This window comes from Falco punctatus (genome assembly GCF_963210335.1).
Source record: "Falco punctatus genome assembly, chromosome: 3".
NCBI lineage: Eukaryota > Metazoa > Chordata > Aves > Falconiformes > Falconidae > Falco > Falco punctatus.
Window position 1 is genome coordinate 45945267 of NC_137582.1, and position 17539 is coordinate 45962805.

Here is a 17539-nt window from a genome sequence, read left to right on the forward strand (position 1 = left end):
TCAGCTGGCCAAAGGTAAAATTAAGTCAGCAGCTGGATTCCTGCAAGGATGTTTGTTATGGGCACTGAGGAGAGGATGCAAAAAGTGAATTTTGACACAACCAGGACAGACCAATGAGGTAATGTTTTGTCATTTATATTTAGCCATGATAATGCTGACGTCGTTCCAAACTTTCCTTTTCGCATATTTCCATCACTTAAGAGAGCAAGTTAATAATTTTTAGCTTTACTTGATGAATATTTTTAAATTTTTAGTTAAAAATAATATTTTACTGTGTTTTTTTCTTCTGTTTTTTTGTACTTTTATGTCCTATTGTGCATTTGTTTGTTTTATTTATTATGAAATCACCTGGGATGTGTTCTTACAGTTCAACAATGTAATACTGCTTACCTCAGATGACAACCACAGGTAAGGCTAGGATGGTAACTGCAGAAGCTTGGCTTTGTGTTTTGACTTTTCATCCAAAAAAACTAAAACAAAATTAGTATTTGCTACATTTTTATGTTATGAAAGAGAAGAGTTATGATTTTCTGTTTTCAGACAAAAAGAAGTTACATTTTAAATGAAAGCAGACACTTTCCAAGAAAAAAGGAATCTGTTTAATCAAAAATGTATCTTTCTGTCAAAGAAAACGTGGAGTAGAAAATTTTCAGTCAGTGCACCTCTGTTTCCTATATATTCTCCTGGGATTAGACTTCTTATTTCAAATAGAAGAAAGAGACCTAAAATCCCCTAATCATACATTTCAACTTCCTATCATATGTCAGTCAATTTTTCCTTCGATTTTCTTTTACTGCAGTTGGCTTGTATGTTTCTACTTAGACAATCAAGGATAAGCAATGGCCAGAAATTCATCACCAATCTTTACTCCAGTGCAAAATAATTTTGAATGGTCTGCAATTCCTCACAGAGACCTCTGTTTTTTATCAGTACTTTAGGATATCCTAAAAAGCAACCCCCCCAATATGATACTTTGTTATTTCAGTGTTTATTTTTTCAGTAGAATGCCCAAACATCCCCAAAAATAAAATGTAATTTCTTTCCAACAGGGGGAAAGTATTTTCATATTCTTTCTCCCGGTAATATTCTTTTATATAACTTTTTCTCTAAACTCAATAGAAATGATGAAAAGGCAATCATATTGATTTTATATTCTTCAAACAACTGTCACCACAGAACATCACGATATTTGACTGTAGCTTTTGAATTACTGTCTTCATTTTTCTATGGCGTTCTGCTGTGGTTTAATAACTAATGGGAATAGTGGCCATGCACACAGATCTTTGTTTTTCCAGTTCACTTTATATTTCATCTGATCCTCTTCCTGTCTTCCTTTACTCTGCTTTTAATATGTGCAATTTCATTTTGTCAACATTATAAGGATGTTTACACTTAAATAAATTGCCAATTTCTTTTCTCATAGCTGTAGGTACCATTTTTTATCTCATGGACCAGAATACTGTGGAGTAAAAATTCTTGTCTATTGTGGATGCAGCATAGAGTTATTCTGTATTTTATTAATTCAGAAGTTCAATACTTAATGAGCTTTCATGATGCTAAAACACCATGATGAGTTTGTTAACGAAATGGACGCAACTGAGGATTTAACTCTTTGCTACCATTGATAAAGATGTAGCCTGTAACACCATGCACAATTCCCCTTTAAAGATATCAGCCACTTCAGAAAACAATTTTATCTAACCAGCTGTCTCCTGGACTCACTGTTATTTTGCAGCCCACAGCCTCTGACTGAATCATTAACAGTAACTGTTGAAGGTGAAACCTCTGAATTTAATTCCAGGAGCCTGTACCACCCAAAATCAGAACCATCACTACTACCAACATAACCCCAAGATCATGAAGCCCTGTGGTAAATTCTCTAGTGGCTGATGGTTGTACAACAAGAAAACACCCCAGAGTAGTTATCTGACATAAAAGCATGAGGACAGAGTAAATTCACAGCTCTGCAGTTTTAAAACAGTTATTTCTATGAACTGTATTTCACTCAGAATCATGTTGTACTGGGTTGCTAGCATCTAAGAAGCACCAAGTTTACACCACAACCTTCCCCTCCACAGGGATGTTCTCCCCCCTCTAGCTGGCTATTTTCACAGAGTGAGTAGGCAGTTACTGGGTGTAAGCTGAACTCTGCCAGCTGAAATCTCTTCAGCTGACGCTGGCCAACAGGTTCAAAAGTTAGTAGGGTGAGCTCACCAAAAATTCAGCAGGGACAGGTGCAAAGCACCACATTTAGGAAAAAATAATCAGCTGTCCAAAGACAAGCTGAAGAACAACTAAGTTGGTAGCAAAAAAAGAGCTAGAGATTATCATTGGTCACCATTTATAAACAATACTTTATTACTAAGAAGAACAAATAACAGAGTGAATAAATAGGAATACTGCCTGTAAGATAGTCTGAAAGACTTTTTCCACCTTAAGATATTTATGGAATATTTGAAGAAAATCCAGAGAAGAGGAAAAAGAAGGATCAGAGTCTTTACAACACAACCACCAAGGAAACACTCAACAGACAGTGATAGCTGAATAAAGAAGGTGGCCCTGAGGGTGGATATGATGTCTGATGTCAAAAGGGGTACCTAGCAAAGAGGAACAGAAAAAATTTATGTCAGATCTTAGTGGGGCAGGACAGAAAGCAATAGGCTGAAATTGCAGCAAGGAAGGTTCAGGTTAGGTTATATGAAATCTTTTTAATACTATAGAAAATGAAGCACTACAATAGCTTGCTTGGAAAAATGACCAGCACAGAAAGTCTTTAAGACAAAGCTGGACTCAGGTGGATGAGAAACGTTTAAGACAGAGCTGATCATGCCTTCAAAAAGGACAGTGGTCTATATGAGCTCTCTCAGGCTCTCCTGCCACCCACGTTTGCTATTGGCTTGCTAATCTGTTGCTGATGCAGAGACTTGCAAACAGTACAGCTGTTGAGCCTCATCTTGTTAGAGAACTGGGCTAGAAATAAAAGCTGAATATTAGAAGTGTGTCATCTTTCTTCTATAGTACTCAGATCTGCTCCTCCTTTACAGTCTGATGTTAGGCAAATGATTAAAATCAGATTGGTGGGGAGTTTGGTATCTGAACTATGGATGGCTTTTATCCAGAAACATAATGAAACAATGAATACAGCTGGTAAACAATACAAAAAGTGATTCTGAATATCTTTCTGCTTTAATGCAAGGAATCCTGTTTTGTAGTTATTAAGGGAATTGTTATTTGCTGCTAAAGGTTAAAAATTCTCAGTCATGTTGTTCCCAGAACATGTATTAGTTCAAATACAAATAATTTCTAATCTGAGTTTTGTTTGAGGGATGAAATTGCATTGTTTGTTATTGCCCAGTTATTATTCATTGTCTTGCCAGACATCCAGTTCATATGACTTTGCCCCATGCCATGGACAGTAGCCAGTGAACAGCAAATAGCTGAAGCAATCATTTGCATGAATCCTCTAGTCTGAAATGTGTACATATGTTTAAAAATAAAGGCAACTACAAACACAGGAATAAGTTTACAAGTCATTCACAAAGACAAAAACTATATGTCTTTTAAGTAAATTTAAGTCTAATTAATCAGTGAGCCAGTCCTCATCATGACCAAATTAGTCAGATCTTTTGCTGAGGCAGCATGTGAACCCTTAAGTCTGCTTTTTGCATGTTCTATCAGCTCAGTGGAACAAGGGAGTACAGGCAGCATTAAAGGCATAGAGGAGAAAGGAGGATGTCTTCACCTATCCTGATCTGAATGTGACTGCTGCTTTAGTTTTCATCCTCCAATTATCAGAAGTGATCACAGAGAAACTAAGAGCTGATGGAACATCTTTAAGCCAGGTGCTGCCACTTATCAGCTCTAGTATCTACTTTTTGCTCCCACACTAATGAAAAATGATTTCAAAAGAAATGAAGATCCTGTTTCAATAAGATCGGGGAAAAGATGTAACCTAAAAGCTGTCTACAGACTCAGGAATAAGTGAAATGTTTTGACAGGGAAAAATATGTGTTGGCAACATTGCTTGACTCAGATTTCAAAAGTAAAATTGAAACCATACTTCTACAGGGTGCAGACGCTGACAACTGGAAGCCTGTTCTGCAATATATAGTAGTTCAGAATATGCCAGCCAGCTCCTCCTCTCCCCGCTTTCTTTCATGTACAGGACAAATACGTTTCAGGGAAAAGAACAGTCTGACTTGGTACATTTTTGAAAACAAACAAACAAAACCCAAATCTGACTCTCATCTGTCTGCAGCACAGAGCATCTGTATCTAACTAGATAAAACTGCAAGGAAGATGATATTCTTCAGACTTTTGTGGTCAATCCAGGCTGAATCCAGGCTGAGTCCATATCTATGCAGTGTCAGCCCACACGAGGTGCAAAACAGGACATGTGAAAGAGTCACATCTGAAGAATCCAGATTTCAGTTTTCAGAAGGGTGAATAAGGCTGTGGAGATAGGTCTTGACAGTTAATTATATCAGTTTGAGCAACAGCTATGGAATGTGAGGTTCCCAGATTTGGATGGCTGGGGAAGCACCAACACTTAAGACTAATAAAGAAACTCAGAAAACAAACATTTGTAATTATGTGTATTGTGTTCTTAATTTCTTGGTCATGGTCACTGCAACATAGCCATGCACCACTCGTCTTTTTACAATCAGTGAAATAGTTTTGGACTGGAAACTGTGAAGTACAAAGACAGTCAAGTACTTCACTGGATCATTAAAAAAAAAATCTAAAAGAAAGGCAAATAATTCTCTCTCAGTCTCCTTCTTTTGTGCTCATATGAAGGGATCTAGAGATAAAGCGAAGATTCCCTTTCTTGAAACCTATTTCAAGCAAAAACATTAAATAAATCTAGAATATTGATTTTTTCTTTTCCTTTTGGACAGATATTAGTTGTTTCACTGTCTTTCACTTGATTCTTTTTTCATTTTCCTCCTGCAACATTATACAAGCTCATATAAGGTCAAACTCCTTAAGGAATTTGTTCTACAACTTTCCTCTAAGGTTTCCCAACTCTATATATTAACTTTCTGCTGACATCTGAAGCTTTGTTTCTCAGGGCACTTAGCAGAGGAGGGAGCATATGTCTGAATCTTTTTTTTTTTTTTTTTTTTCAAAGAATCCATTCTGCAGATTCTGTTCCCAAAGAAGTGTATTTATAAGAGACATTTCAGCACTTCTTGATTTGGTTCGCAACACAGATACTGTTATACTATAACTCCCATCTACATTTTTTGGTGCTTCAGTGCGCAGAGAATTTGTATATATATATGGTTCTTCCCAAAGTATGAACTTGACATGGGAATTGAAATAATGTGAGTCCATGTGCTGGTCTGGTTAGACAGATTCCCTCAGTAACCTTTTGGTGATGCTCCTTTCTAGCTCACATGAAGATAGGGCAGCGCAGAGCACCATCCTATCTGCTCCAGTTGTGTCCAGACAGGCTTTGTCCTAGAGGAGCAGGCACGCAGTGGCTACAGCTTTGCTTGTGGTAAACGGGGCAAAAAGGGCTTCTTGGGAGACAGCAGCTATTCACAACACCTTCCTCGTTGTGATAGCCACCACAATGTCAAGAAAACCTTTTAGTGTGACTGTGCAAAGTGGTGTCACACAGCAGCACCCTGAAATGCTGAGATCAGTTTGTGGGTACAGTGATGGATGTGCTTAGGAAGTACACTCATGTAAATCTGCAGCCTAGGGGGTAACTGTACTGACACATTTCCCAAACTTTTTCTCTTGCTTTAATTTCTCCCGTGACTTTGTGGAGTTGAGATAGGTACAGAGCACCTCACCTTCATCCTTACATGCTGCATTGAAATTAGGTTAATAAAGTGGTTTTCAAGTGCATTATAAACCTTACATTCATTAACCACCAAAAAATGAAAATGAAAAATGTAGGTAACTTAGCAGAAGAGAGTTGAAGAGAAGGATGTAGAAGTAAGGAGAATAAAATGATAAAAAGCAAATGAAAAGCAGGGAAGAGTCAAATATGAATGAGAATTTTCTTCTTCTCATTTTAAAGGTCATTTCCTCCCTCTGGCTGGCTTCTGTAACAATAGTAATATATACCATCACCACCACCACTTCAGGGGTTATTCTTTAACCTACTGAAAGGATGGGAACATTTTTGGCTGAAAATATTAAAACATTTCAGGTAAAAAAAAAAAAAAAAAACCAACAACAAAAAACCCACCTCACTGAATATCATCTATCATTGTGCTCATTGCAACAGTCTCTCTTTTTCACTTTCTCACACTTAACATTCAAGACTTTTGTGGTTGAATAGGTCCCTGGATAATAAGTAGGGATGTGTGAGGGATGGTTAAGAAAACTAAAAGTAGGGATAGAGGGGGAAAAAATATGAAGGAAAACAAGGAAGAGGGATGGAAAGGACTGAAAGAGAGAAAGTGAATAGAGATAAAAAAGAATAAGAGATAAATGGGAAAGAACTTGGCTTTCACTTTGCACTGACTCCTTTGTAAAAGTATGACAGTGAAAAGTTGCTCTTATTCTTTTTAACCTCTATTCCAATAAATCTAAATTGCAGATAGACTTTTCTGATTCAGACCTAAAAGGAAAGAGAAGGAAGAAAAAATATTGTTAGAAAAAAGGAAGCAGAAGAAAAAGGTAACTAGGGCTAAAATAATAACAAAAAATATCTGGAAAAATTCTTACAAACTTCAGGCTTTTCTTTGTCAGTTGTTACAACTTTTAATAGTTTTCTATATTTCCAAGTGATTCAATGAACATTTTGAAAATTTTCCCCTAAACTGAGCTACTGAAAAGTTGCATTGATGTTGCTAGCTTTTGGTCATTTCTACCTTAAATGTAAAAATGAAAATGTAATTGAAGGGGAAGGAATATGATTTAAATAAGTATCAACTTTTAGTAAACAGAAGAGGAAGGAGAATAGTGAAAAGCAAATGACATTGTTCCCTTGGAAAGACCCTAAGCAACAGTAATATCAGCAATGCTACTACTGCTACTACTAATGATGACAATCGATCACTGAATTCAATGTTTTAAAAGGAGAATGGGAGCTTATGACAAAATCAGAATCTTACAGTTCATTATGGGAAAATTCATATGAGTTCTTTTATAGAAAATATGAGAAATAGGGCAGAAATAAAGCAAGAAAATGACATCACAGTGAAAGCTATGAAAATCACTGCATGTTTTTCAGTTGTCTGGCTGAAATGAAGACAATATTTTGGATCCAAATAACCATTTTGTTTGAAACAGAATGAAATGTTTTATTTCACTTTAATGTCCTTTGTTTACTTGTATAATAATTCTAACGTGAATTAAGATCAATTTTTAAGTAGAACAACATTTTATAAAGTTTTTAAATGTCAAAATAAACCATAAACCACACGGAGTGTTTTGCAACTCTTTTCCAGGGCTATTTTTTCCTCATGTTGAATCAGCTCCATAAATCTGACACTATTTACAAATAGTTACAGATGCTCTCGTTTTGCATTTGCTGGCTTGTAAAACAGATGACCTTTTCTGACAGGCGTTTTGTACAAAGTCAGAGATTTCTTTCAGATTTCATATTGCAGCCTTTTATTTCTTTTATTTATTTTATTCTTCATCATTCTTATTCATCAATCTACTGCAAGCATCTGGAAGCCCAAAGATCTGACCTTTTGGTTTAAGACTCCCAAACTCCAGTGCTTTCTTCTCTGAGCAACCCAACGTAGGCTGGGGGGCAGTGGCATGTCCTGATCTCTGGGGAGATCAGCACCCTCAGCTCCCAGGATGTCTGCACGGTCTTCTGCCTTGACTGGACATTAGCTGGATCCGCAATGGCTCTGACAAGGATTTCATCTGGCTGAGGGCAGCACTAATCTTAGTTTTTCAGGCTTGCTTTTGAAAGTGGCCAGACCACATCTGCTCCATGCAGTTGCCTGCAGAGGATGAGGTGAACATACATTTTAAGCTGTTCTCTAGTGACTGAGGGTGAGGGAGCAGGTACCATTAGTAAACCAGATTTTATTCCACTTCGTAGAGAAAACCACATCTGAACAGGCATAAGCAGCAGGTGTGGTGATCATGAGTGCCTTGGGATCCACAGAGATATTCTGCCTTGCTAGAAGCCTGTGGTTCTCCAGGAGCTGGCTCTGTGCCACTGATGGTATCCCCGTCCAACTGATACAACTAATAAACTGTACTGACATAATTCCCTCTGCTCTTTGTCAGTAGATATCAAAGCTGTTAACAGCATCAGTATCCTTGTTTTAAGTTCATGGAAACAGCGTCTGAGAGCAAAAGTGACTTGCTGATACAATTTTGGCAGAACTGGAAGCTGAGCTTGTGAGTCCCATCATGGTGCCCTAAGCACCAGTTAGCCTTTTTAGCTCTGCCACAGACTATTGGAGTGGTGTTATTGCCACACTCAGTTATGGTCTTATAAAGCATAATTTGTGACCTAATGAATGATTTTGATGCATCTATCAGTTTTCAGGTTTCAGAGCAATAGCTGCTTTAAAGTGAAGAACGTATTTCAGGTTTTTAAGCAGGATAGGCTCAGGTTTGATTTCGTACCAGCTTTATGCCAACTTGCATTGACTTTTGTAAAGGAACTCATGATTTACTATGGAGAGAATGGGAACGGGATCAAACCTACCAGGTGAATGGTTTTTAAATTGCTTGTTTTCCCTTCCTTGTCTTTCAGTTCCTATTTTGTTAACCTCATGTTTTAAAGTAACCATATGCTATATTTTCTGAAATCCGCTATAGGATATATTCTACTCTGAATGTATACACATAGCTTTTCCTAATACTAGTGAAAGTTATGAACATGTACTGAATAATACAATGCAGTGTGCATAAATCCTATGGGAAATCCAAGTCCTGACTATAAGAAAAAGAAATCACAGTATTTCAGAATGTCAGTTGTAACATTGCAATGAGTTCCAGGTACATGTTTGCCAATAATGAATGTAGGGTTGCAAATATAATATTGGAACTGTCTCCTGCAGAGTGGTATCATATATAATCATACATACTGTCAGCTTGCTTGATTATGTTCAGGATTGCAACCAGCTCACTCAAAAACAGAACAAAATTTCTTGTGTCCTCCAAATTTAATTTTCATAAAAGATGTATGGGGGAATTTAATCGGTGATTACAGCAACGGAAAAAAAGTTCCTGTATCTATATTTGCATAATAAACACACTATTGTGAATTCTTTTTAGGAAGATAATCACACAGCCAGATATATTAGCTTCCTTAACTAAGAAAAAAACATTTACAGTGTTAAATCTTTATTCTATCATTTTAATTCATTGCCACAGTGTTTCATTTAATGTACAGAAGCAGCCCACATTACTAATTATCTTAATTTTGTAAAATCCATGATCATAATTCAATCATTAATCAGTATATCAGAACCTCACTCCATTACCTGTTGTTTGTAACAGGGCAACTCAATTGATTAGGCTGTAGATTTTTTATGGGTCTTGTTTTATAAATTGAACCTAGTCAAGTAAACATAACATTTGGTAATAGTCTTCATAGCAACTGTCAAAATGACTTATTGTTTTTCCAGTCCTGCATTCCTTCAGAATTAATAATACCTTTGTGCCCTTTATAACACTTATTATTAAAGCTATAAAAGTTCTCTATGTTTAATGAGTGGATGTTTCATTATATGTATGGTTTGCTTGACAGACTGAAAATTTTTCTAATCTGTTTCTCTTTTACTCTTGATTGAAGGATTGTAAATATGCAATTAGCAGCTGGAGTAGAAGTAAAAGCAGAAAATGTCAACTGTCAAGTAGCTCCATTGAAAGACACATGATGCTTCAAGCTAAGACAGAAAGACAAAAGCATCTACCAACAAGGATAAAGGTTGCAAAATCTCTGTTTAAACATTCCATTAATCTCTTCCATGAAATAAATATAGTCAATACATCCAGGAATGAGGAATCTACTATCAAAAGTGCCATTCACTTTTGTAATGAAGTTCTGTGTGGTAATGCTATACTCCACTGCCAGTAGACGCTCTGGATCCCATCTCTGTTATAATTCATAACATATAGCCCTTTATGTAACATATGGCCAGCCATATCACAGCAACGTTATTGATTTCCCAAGAATATAAATGCTAAAAGAGTGCAATGCACTGTAGTACTCTGGAGTATATTTCTTTTCTAGACCAAAATTTCTAGTTCTGCTTCCAGGCAGTAGACTTCTTTTAAGCCCTCTGTATGAAAACCTGGGTACATCTTGGCTTTCATATGCAATGGCTGACTGTACTTCAGTCCAATACTGTGGGAGACGAATGCTGAAAGGAAGCAAGAGGGACATGTAGAGATATTTGTTTTCAATGACAAGCCAAGAAAAACTGTTTGTTGCAACATGTTATATTTTTAAGCCCTATGAAAGCTCCAAAGAATTACAGGAGACCAAATTCTCTAGATGCTTCTGGTTATCCATATCAGGAGGAGAGGTTCATTGTGAGACACAATGAACAGAATAAGGCTGGTTTTAACCTAGAGAATTAAAGATTTTGCCTGGCCAAGCTATGCAGAGGTATAAACTCTTGCCTGGACAGCTGTCCTGTTAGACTATCTTATTAACCCACAATTAACCTTCAAGTGTTTTCTCAGAAGCAGCTACCATAGAGGTCCTTAGGACTGAATGCTGTGAAACAAATGGTTGTTCAACGTGTGGCTAAATAATAAAGGGTTGTGAGAATAATCTACCAACCAACAATTATAAAATCTTTTGGTGACTTTCTGGCCAAAAGACTTTCCCCATCTCCGTTTATTTTCTTAAACTTAAAAAAAAAAGTAAATAAACTTTTCTATTATCTCACATAGCAGATTTCCACATTCTGCTGGTCACACATATTCAAGTTCATTCCAAGTTTTCACAGTTCTTAACATTTTAGTTTTGCCTGTCGTATACTAGCTAACATGTCTGTTATGCTTTAGGTATATAATCTAAAAATGGCATGTATATATATTCTGTTATCTGGTAGGATGACACCTAGAGAAATACCTCAAAAAGCATCTGTACAATGTTAGATAGCTCTGGTATTGATCAAAACAGAAACGGGTCCACTGATGTTGTCCCCATTATGTTAAAAATAAAATTTATTCCTGGAAATCCCACTGATGATTCCTCTGTTTCACATGGGTAGGACAGATGAAACTGCTGAGCAGCCATGTATGCCACAGTCTCCCATGGGATGGGGCTCCAGCCTCCCTGAGGCGCGTCTGCATGAAGCAGAAGCATGCTGCCACAAGCCTGTGCCCCAGCTGTGCTCTGCTTCACTCTCAGGGTGCTTCACCAGCTTGATCACAGCTTCTGACAGAGCTCCATGGTGATAGATGCATTGACTTATAGTCTGTTTCTTTTGGAGCATGTGATAGTTGACAAAACGAAGAATGGACTTTGCAAAAGGATTTTTAAAAAAGCAAAACCCAGAGCAATTAAAATTTCTGGACCTATGTAAAATTCAAAATACCTGTCAGAAAGCATCTTACTTTTCTCAGTACTTATTTCCCTTATATTACTCAAACTCAGAGTAGCAGGAATCTGGTTTGAGGAACCAGTTACCACTAATCAAAACACAGTCTTATGATTAATGATATGACAAACAGTAAAGAAATGAAATGGGACAGAACTGTAATCTGGTTGGGTCCAAATTATCTGAGGAAAACCATCAGAAAAGAATCAAGCAGGGACACACTTCCAAGGGCTAGTGAGGGCTGGCCGGGAGCAGGAGCTATGTGCCAGCAGCTGAGAGCTATGACAGGGCTGGCCATGGTGGCAGCCGCAGCGACAGGGACAGTCCCACTGCCCTGAGCAGGGCAGGTGCGGGGCGGGCAGCCACGGTTCCCCCAGCAGAGACTGGAGGTCACAGCTGGGGACAGAGTAATCCTGTTTCCTTCATCAGGTGCTCATTGAATCAGAAAGAGAAAAGACCTTGTATGAGCTGACCAGAAATTAACCTAGTTTATATTAAACGGAAGCATGAACCAAGGCAGGCCTATAAAGGTGGTTCTAGATTCCAGCAGGAAAAACTTTTGCAAATTAGTTAATGAAGTCTGCTGGACTGAGGAGTCCAGAAATGTGCATACAGAGAGGGACTGGTATTTCTTTAGGACAAGCTAAATTATTATTAGGGTTTGTACCTAAGTGACGGGGCAAACAGAGGGATTACCAGCTGGTTTGGTAAATGATTGCCTGGGAAGGTAGTGGTAACAAGAAGAAAGCATGCAAGAAATGAAAAAGGCCTGGAGCAAAGGTCAAAGCAGAGGTCAAAAAATATAGGCTGTTAGTAAGAAACCCCACAAATTAGTCTTGCTTACTTCTTTTCCAAAAAAATAGCAAAAAGTTCTGTATGTGTACAGTTAAAACCCCCAAACAGAAAGGCAAAGGACTGCTACTTTGCAAGAGTGGCTTAGAAGTTAAAGAAGATCTAACTGTACCCTGAAAACTGACAGCTCAAACTGGTCCTCAGTAAGAATGAAACTGTTTACTGTAAAGATGTACTTACCGATAATAAGTATCTCTCAAGCTGCCACATTTTCAGATCAGAAAGTGATGCCAATTTCTGTGCTTCAGGGTGTAAGTCTATTGTTAGTTATTAAAGGCTAGGAGGAAACCTAGTGCTAATAGGTAGGTTACTCCCTGTTTCCTTTTATTTGCTGCTTGTTGCGAAGTGTCAGACACCGGCCCTTCTCAAAGCTCAAACCAAATATACTTCAAATTAGTGCAGCGAACCCCGTGTATCACTTAATCACTTTGTTCAGTATTACTTAAACAGAGCTGTTAAGCATGCAAGTAAAACATTATCCTGTCTGAGAAGCAACAGCAAATTTGACAAATTCTATAGACAGATGGGAGACTATTTATGTGCAGAATTATCCTCCTTGTCTGTTTTCTTAAAAAGAAGTCTGCAGATGAATCCGAGTTCCACCAAATCTTCTGAAGGCTGTATTCTCCGTCAATCAGTCTCTTGCATATGTCACGTGACTTGGATGAGCTATTTTGGGATTGTTTCCAGGATCTCATTTTAAAACACAAAGTGAACAAATAGGAAAGTGGGCCAAAAAGAACGTGTAATAATCTAAAATTATACCAGAGAGGGTAATATCTTTTAATGTGTTTTTTCTTCCCAGGATCCCAGGGAAGGGGCACTGTCAGCTGAGCCTCTGAGCAGATGTCAGAGTCCCAGCTCTGCTACGTGACCACTGTGCCAGGGATCAGCACCCTGGGCAGTGGACCCTTCCCTTCTCTAAAGCATCATCTCCAGCCCTGCCTCCTCTGTGCTTCTTACACATTTGCACCATGTCACTCCCTCTCTCTTTCTGCCAGGATACAAACAAGCAGGGAAGGACTAGTAAGGAAAGATGTTCATAAGAAAAGACTTAATTTCCATGCTACAGAGAATATGCTCAAGAATTGAAGGATTTCAAGGTCAAATTTCAAAATTCTGGAGTCATTCTCCAGAAGATATATTTGATTTGACCAATTAGATTTTTTTTTCCTAAAAGAACACCAATTTTTTCAATGTACTGAATTTATGGCTTGCACCACTTTATCAGTGCAATGTAGTGATAGGAGGTAATTCTTGTCTCCACATCAGATAAAAACATTTGTGTAAAAATTTATTCTAGACAGATTTCCTCTCCATCTCTTTTCCTTTTCATTTCCACTCCTTTCCTCCCCCCACCCCCACTGCCTGAAGGTGGAGCTGGTTTTGCCCACCTGATTAATCACATTTGAATGAGTAATTTTAAGGGCATTTAATTTAAAACTTGCTTAAACCAGGGGAAACAAATGTACAGGACTGGAAGAAGGACCTAATTGAAAGTAGAAAAGGAAAACACTGATTATAGGATTCCAAAATGCCTGACTACCAAAGATATGAACGTGAAACAAAATGCCCTTTGTTTGACTCTCCATTGAGTGTTACAGCCAACGCTGCCAGAACCCCCATTATTATTCATAAACAGAATTCTCCAGAACACCATATAAATGTCATACAAGCAATACGGATTGTATTGTGTCACAAGCAATTTTCTTTTTTTTTCTATAGCAGCTTGGCACAACCTTTCTTTGTCCCTGGCACTGATGCCCATTTTCCTACAAATGTATGTGGAGAAAAAATGAAACCAACACCTGTAGCCACTCATATGCTGAGCTTTCACAGCTGCAACACCCATGTGCCAACCTCCAGAAAAGGTCTTTCCCAGGAGTGGCTGTGAGTTTGGGTCTGACTGGTTTCCCACTGCCTCCTTTGTTGTTGGTTAATCCAGTGCTCATGAGACATCACCATCAAAGGCAAACACTACTTATGTATTGATAATCTTAGCACTTGACTATCCAAATTCATCAAGCTGTGTACTTTGTAAGAGGGAGAGAGGAAACCCCTTATTTAACTACTTTAAAATGACTTAAATCAATTCCTGCCCACCTTTCTGAAAAGAATTCAAAAGCTTTAGGAAATGGATGACAGTCAGTGACAAGACCAAAACCATATGAATCTTCTCTCTGACACTTACTGAAGTGTTGGCAGCCCAAGCCAGATGAAGTTGTATTATATTTAATGCAGATGTGTCTTTCACTTTGAAAGAAACAGCTGCTTTTAATTTAAATTTAATTTACAATGGAGTCAGAGATTATCAAACGCCATTCTCCATTCACATCCAGCCCCCATTGGAAGCAGTATTAGATAAAACCCACGTGAGGTGGTATTCTTTGCTAATGTTGGCTACATATGGGGGAATGTAAGGAAAAGTGGGAATGGTAGGCAAGGAATCAGGACACGGTGAGAACAGGCTATATATGAAGCTAAACTTTCATAGGATGACAATCAAAGACTGTGGGAGCTTGTAGAGCACAAGGTCAAAGGTCTGTCTAGCCCAGTATTATGTCTCTAGCAGAGGGCCAGATGCTATGAAATGACTGTGAAAATCAGAGTCAGAAGGATCATTCCCCTTCCCGGTTGGCAAGACTTACGATTTATGGTCTTCTTGAGCCAAAGAACCATCCAGGCCATTGTGTTTAATCCTGTGATTAACTGATGGTAGAAATACTATAGGATTTGTTATGTGAGTAGATCTATGATAAAACACTCAGAGCTACGGTGTACAATTATAAGCTTTCTTTCAGTCTTGAGGTTTTTCCCTGAGACCTGCAACTCCAGGCTTTTCCAAAAAGAGCTGTTAAAATAAAGCAGTAAGAACAACAGCTACAGGTAGCTACAAAAGTACATTACCTACAAAAGTATCTGGTTTGTACTCTGTCATATTGTTGTCTTCTTTTTCCCTGAGTATTGTTTACTTAGAGTACAAATGCTTAGCCGCAAAGACATTTTTTTTCCTATTATATCCCTAACACACTTCTGTTAATATAAATAAACTAATAACTGAAAAGAACAAGGAGCCCAAATTCCACTCCACTTCTTTGTTCAAAGATTAAAAAGAGACCAGTTAAAAAACATGAATGATCTTTCTGATATACCAAAGCAGAGATATATGGATTCAGGGTTTTAATTCTAAATCATTTCATCTGCTTTCTTTTTTCCATGTTACAGGATGCAGTCTCATTCCGATTTATATTTACACATTGGAAAATAATATAATTAACTGCTTGTTGAAGTAACACTTGATATTTACAGAGTATGTTTTATCAAGGCAGTCTTGAAAATATGCCACAAACTTTTTTGACTGATGATGCATGCTAAATAAATGAAACTGCTCATCTGAGTAAATAAAGGAGGATTGTTATTTTTTTTTTAAATAGTGGGTGTTGTGAGTGTAAATATATAGAATCCATCAAAAAGGTAAACAAAACCATTTGGTTTTGCTATTAATAGAATGCAGACACTGTTGTAAAATGAATGAAACTGAATAACTTTACTCACTACTTATTAGTGAACACTGAACAAAAATGAACGTGGAGTTACACAAATAGTTTAATCATAAACACCTTTCTTTATGACAAAATTCCATTAATCTAGGAAAAAATATTTCGGTTTTAACCTTAGCTGTTCCTATGTTCACCTTATGTAGTAAAACTGATGGTAAAAGGAGCAGTACTACCGAGAGTACGGAAAAATATTTTTAATTCAGCTAGCAAGACTGCTGACAGTAAAATTGTCAATAAAGACTAGATGCTTTAAACTTAAAAGTTTCAGAGAAGCCTAATAGTCTTTGGCCTATGCAGCTAATTGCTGTTGAGTTTCAGTGGAAGCTGTGCACTACTTAAAGTCATTCACTGTTTTGCGTTGGCAAAATATTTTATGTTTTGCTGATAGAGGTTTGTTCTACTGTTAAAATGATGACACTTCTGAATGCAAATCTTTGAGTAGAGAAGTTAACTTTTATATTTGCCTCAAAACCTGTGTTTTCTCAGAGAAATTATTACATTTCACCTTGGAACAAACCTAGAAAATATGTGCCAGAAAAAATAGAAACTGTATATAAATATTTGCAGAGTAAAAAGAAGTTATTGTCATAGTAACAGAGGCTCCAAATTTGTAGACCTGCTTATACTGATATAACCCAGAAACACTCCATTCTTTGCCAGGTAATGCATGACATTGGTGAAATGCAAGATCAGAATTTAGCCCAGGGACCTTGTATCCATTTTTAATCCTAAATCAACCTTTAAATATCTCATGCCGAGGAGGATAAGTATAGCTCAACAGAAGTTACATTTTACATTCCTTGCAAACTTGCTTTAAACAAATCAGAATGGGTAATGTGTCTGTTGAATAAGTTATTTTACATTTTTGGTACATCTTAAGGCTGACTAATATGCAGGGAAGTGGTTTTCACACTTTGGTGAAAGCTTATTCGTTATATAAGATGAACAGCATTCAAGTGCAGAATACTCTATTCATCCATTGTACTCCCAAACCCAGGAAGTAGTTGCTGATAATGATTTTAGATGAGGCTTTATCAGCCTCATTTTATAACCATTCTTCATTCATAAACAACGGCCACAGAATGAACAACAGTGAAAGCTGGAAGTAAATATTGCTGAATCCTTAAAATCTCTAATAGTCGGAAAGGGAAAAAACTTGAAAAAGTGGTTCTGCCTTGGCAGTACTGGAATAATTTCTTTTGAAAAGAGCAAAACCCTTCAGAAAAAATAAAAACAAACCCACAAACAAAGCACAGTTTTTTGTGACCTGGTTATGAAACAGCCCTGTACTTACCTGCACTCCAGCTTTCACAGAGATAAGAATTTCAGCCTTCATGGACTGACAGAGACTGATGGTCCAGAAAGGAGCCTGGAGAAGTTGTACACAGAATGTGGAATGCAGCAAGTTTAACATTAATAAAATGAAATCCTTTTCACTGAATATACAATTGGCCCTTTGAACTCACTGTTGCATATTTTTTAGCAAGGCTTGCTAAGACCCACATAAGGCTGCGGTGTATAACAACCTTATAGGAGCATTTGGCTACCAAAGCTGAGATTTAAAAAGACAAAGTTATCCAAACTGTCAATCATTCAATGAGTGTTAATTAAGAAACCCTCCTTGCTAATTAT

At 37.4% G+C, this 17539-nt stretch overlaps 1 long non-coding RNA gene across 1 annotated transcript in view; it reads left to right on the plus strand.

Moving 5' to 3' along the window:
* Positions 1–17539, plus strand: part of LOC308061005 — a 127341-nt gene that overhangs the window by 61422 nt on the left and 48380 nt on the right. The window contains exon 2 of the long non-coding RNA XR_013927014.1: positions 1–17539. This exon is cut by the window's right edge and continues 48380 nt beyond it. This is a non-coding gene — a long non-coding RNA (uncharacterized lncRNA).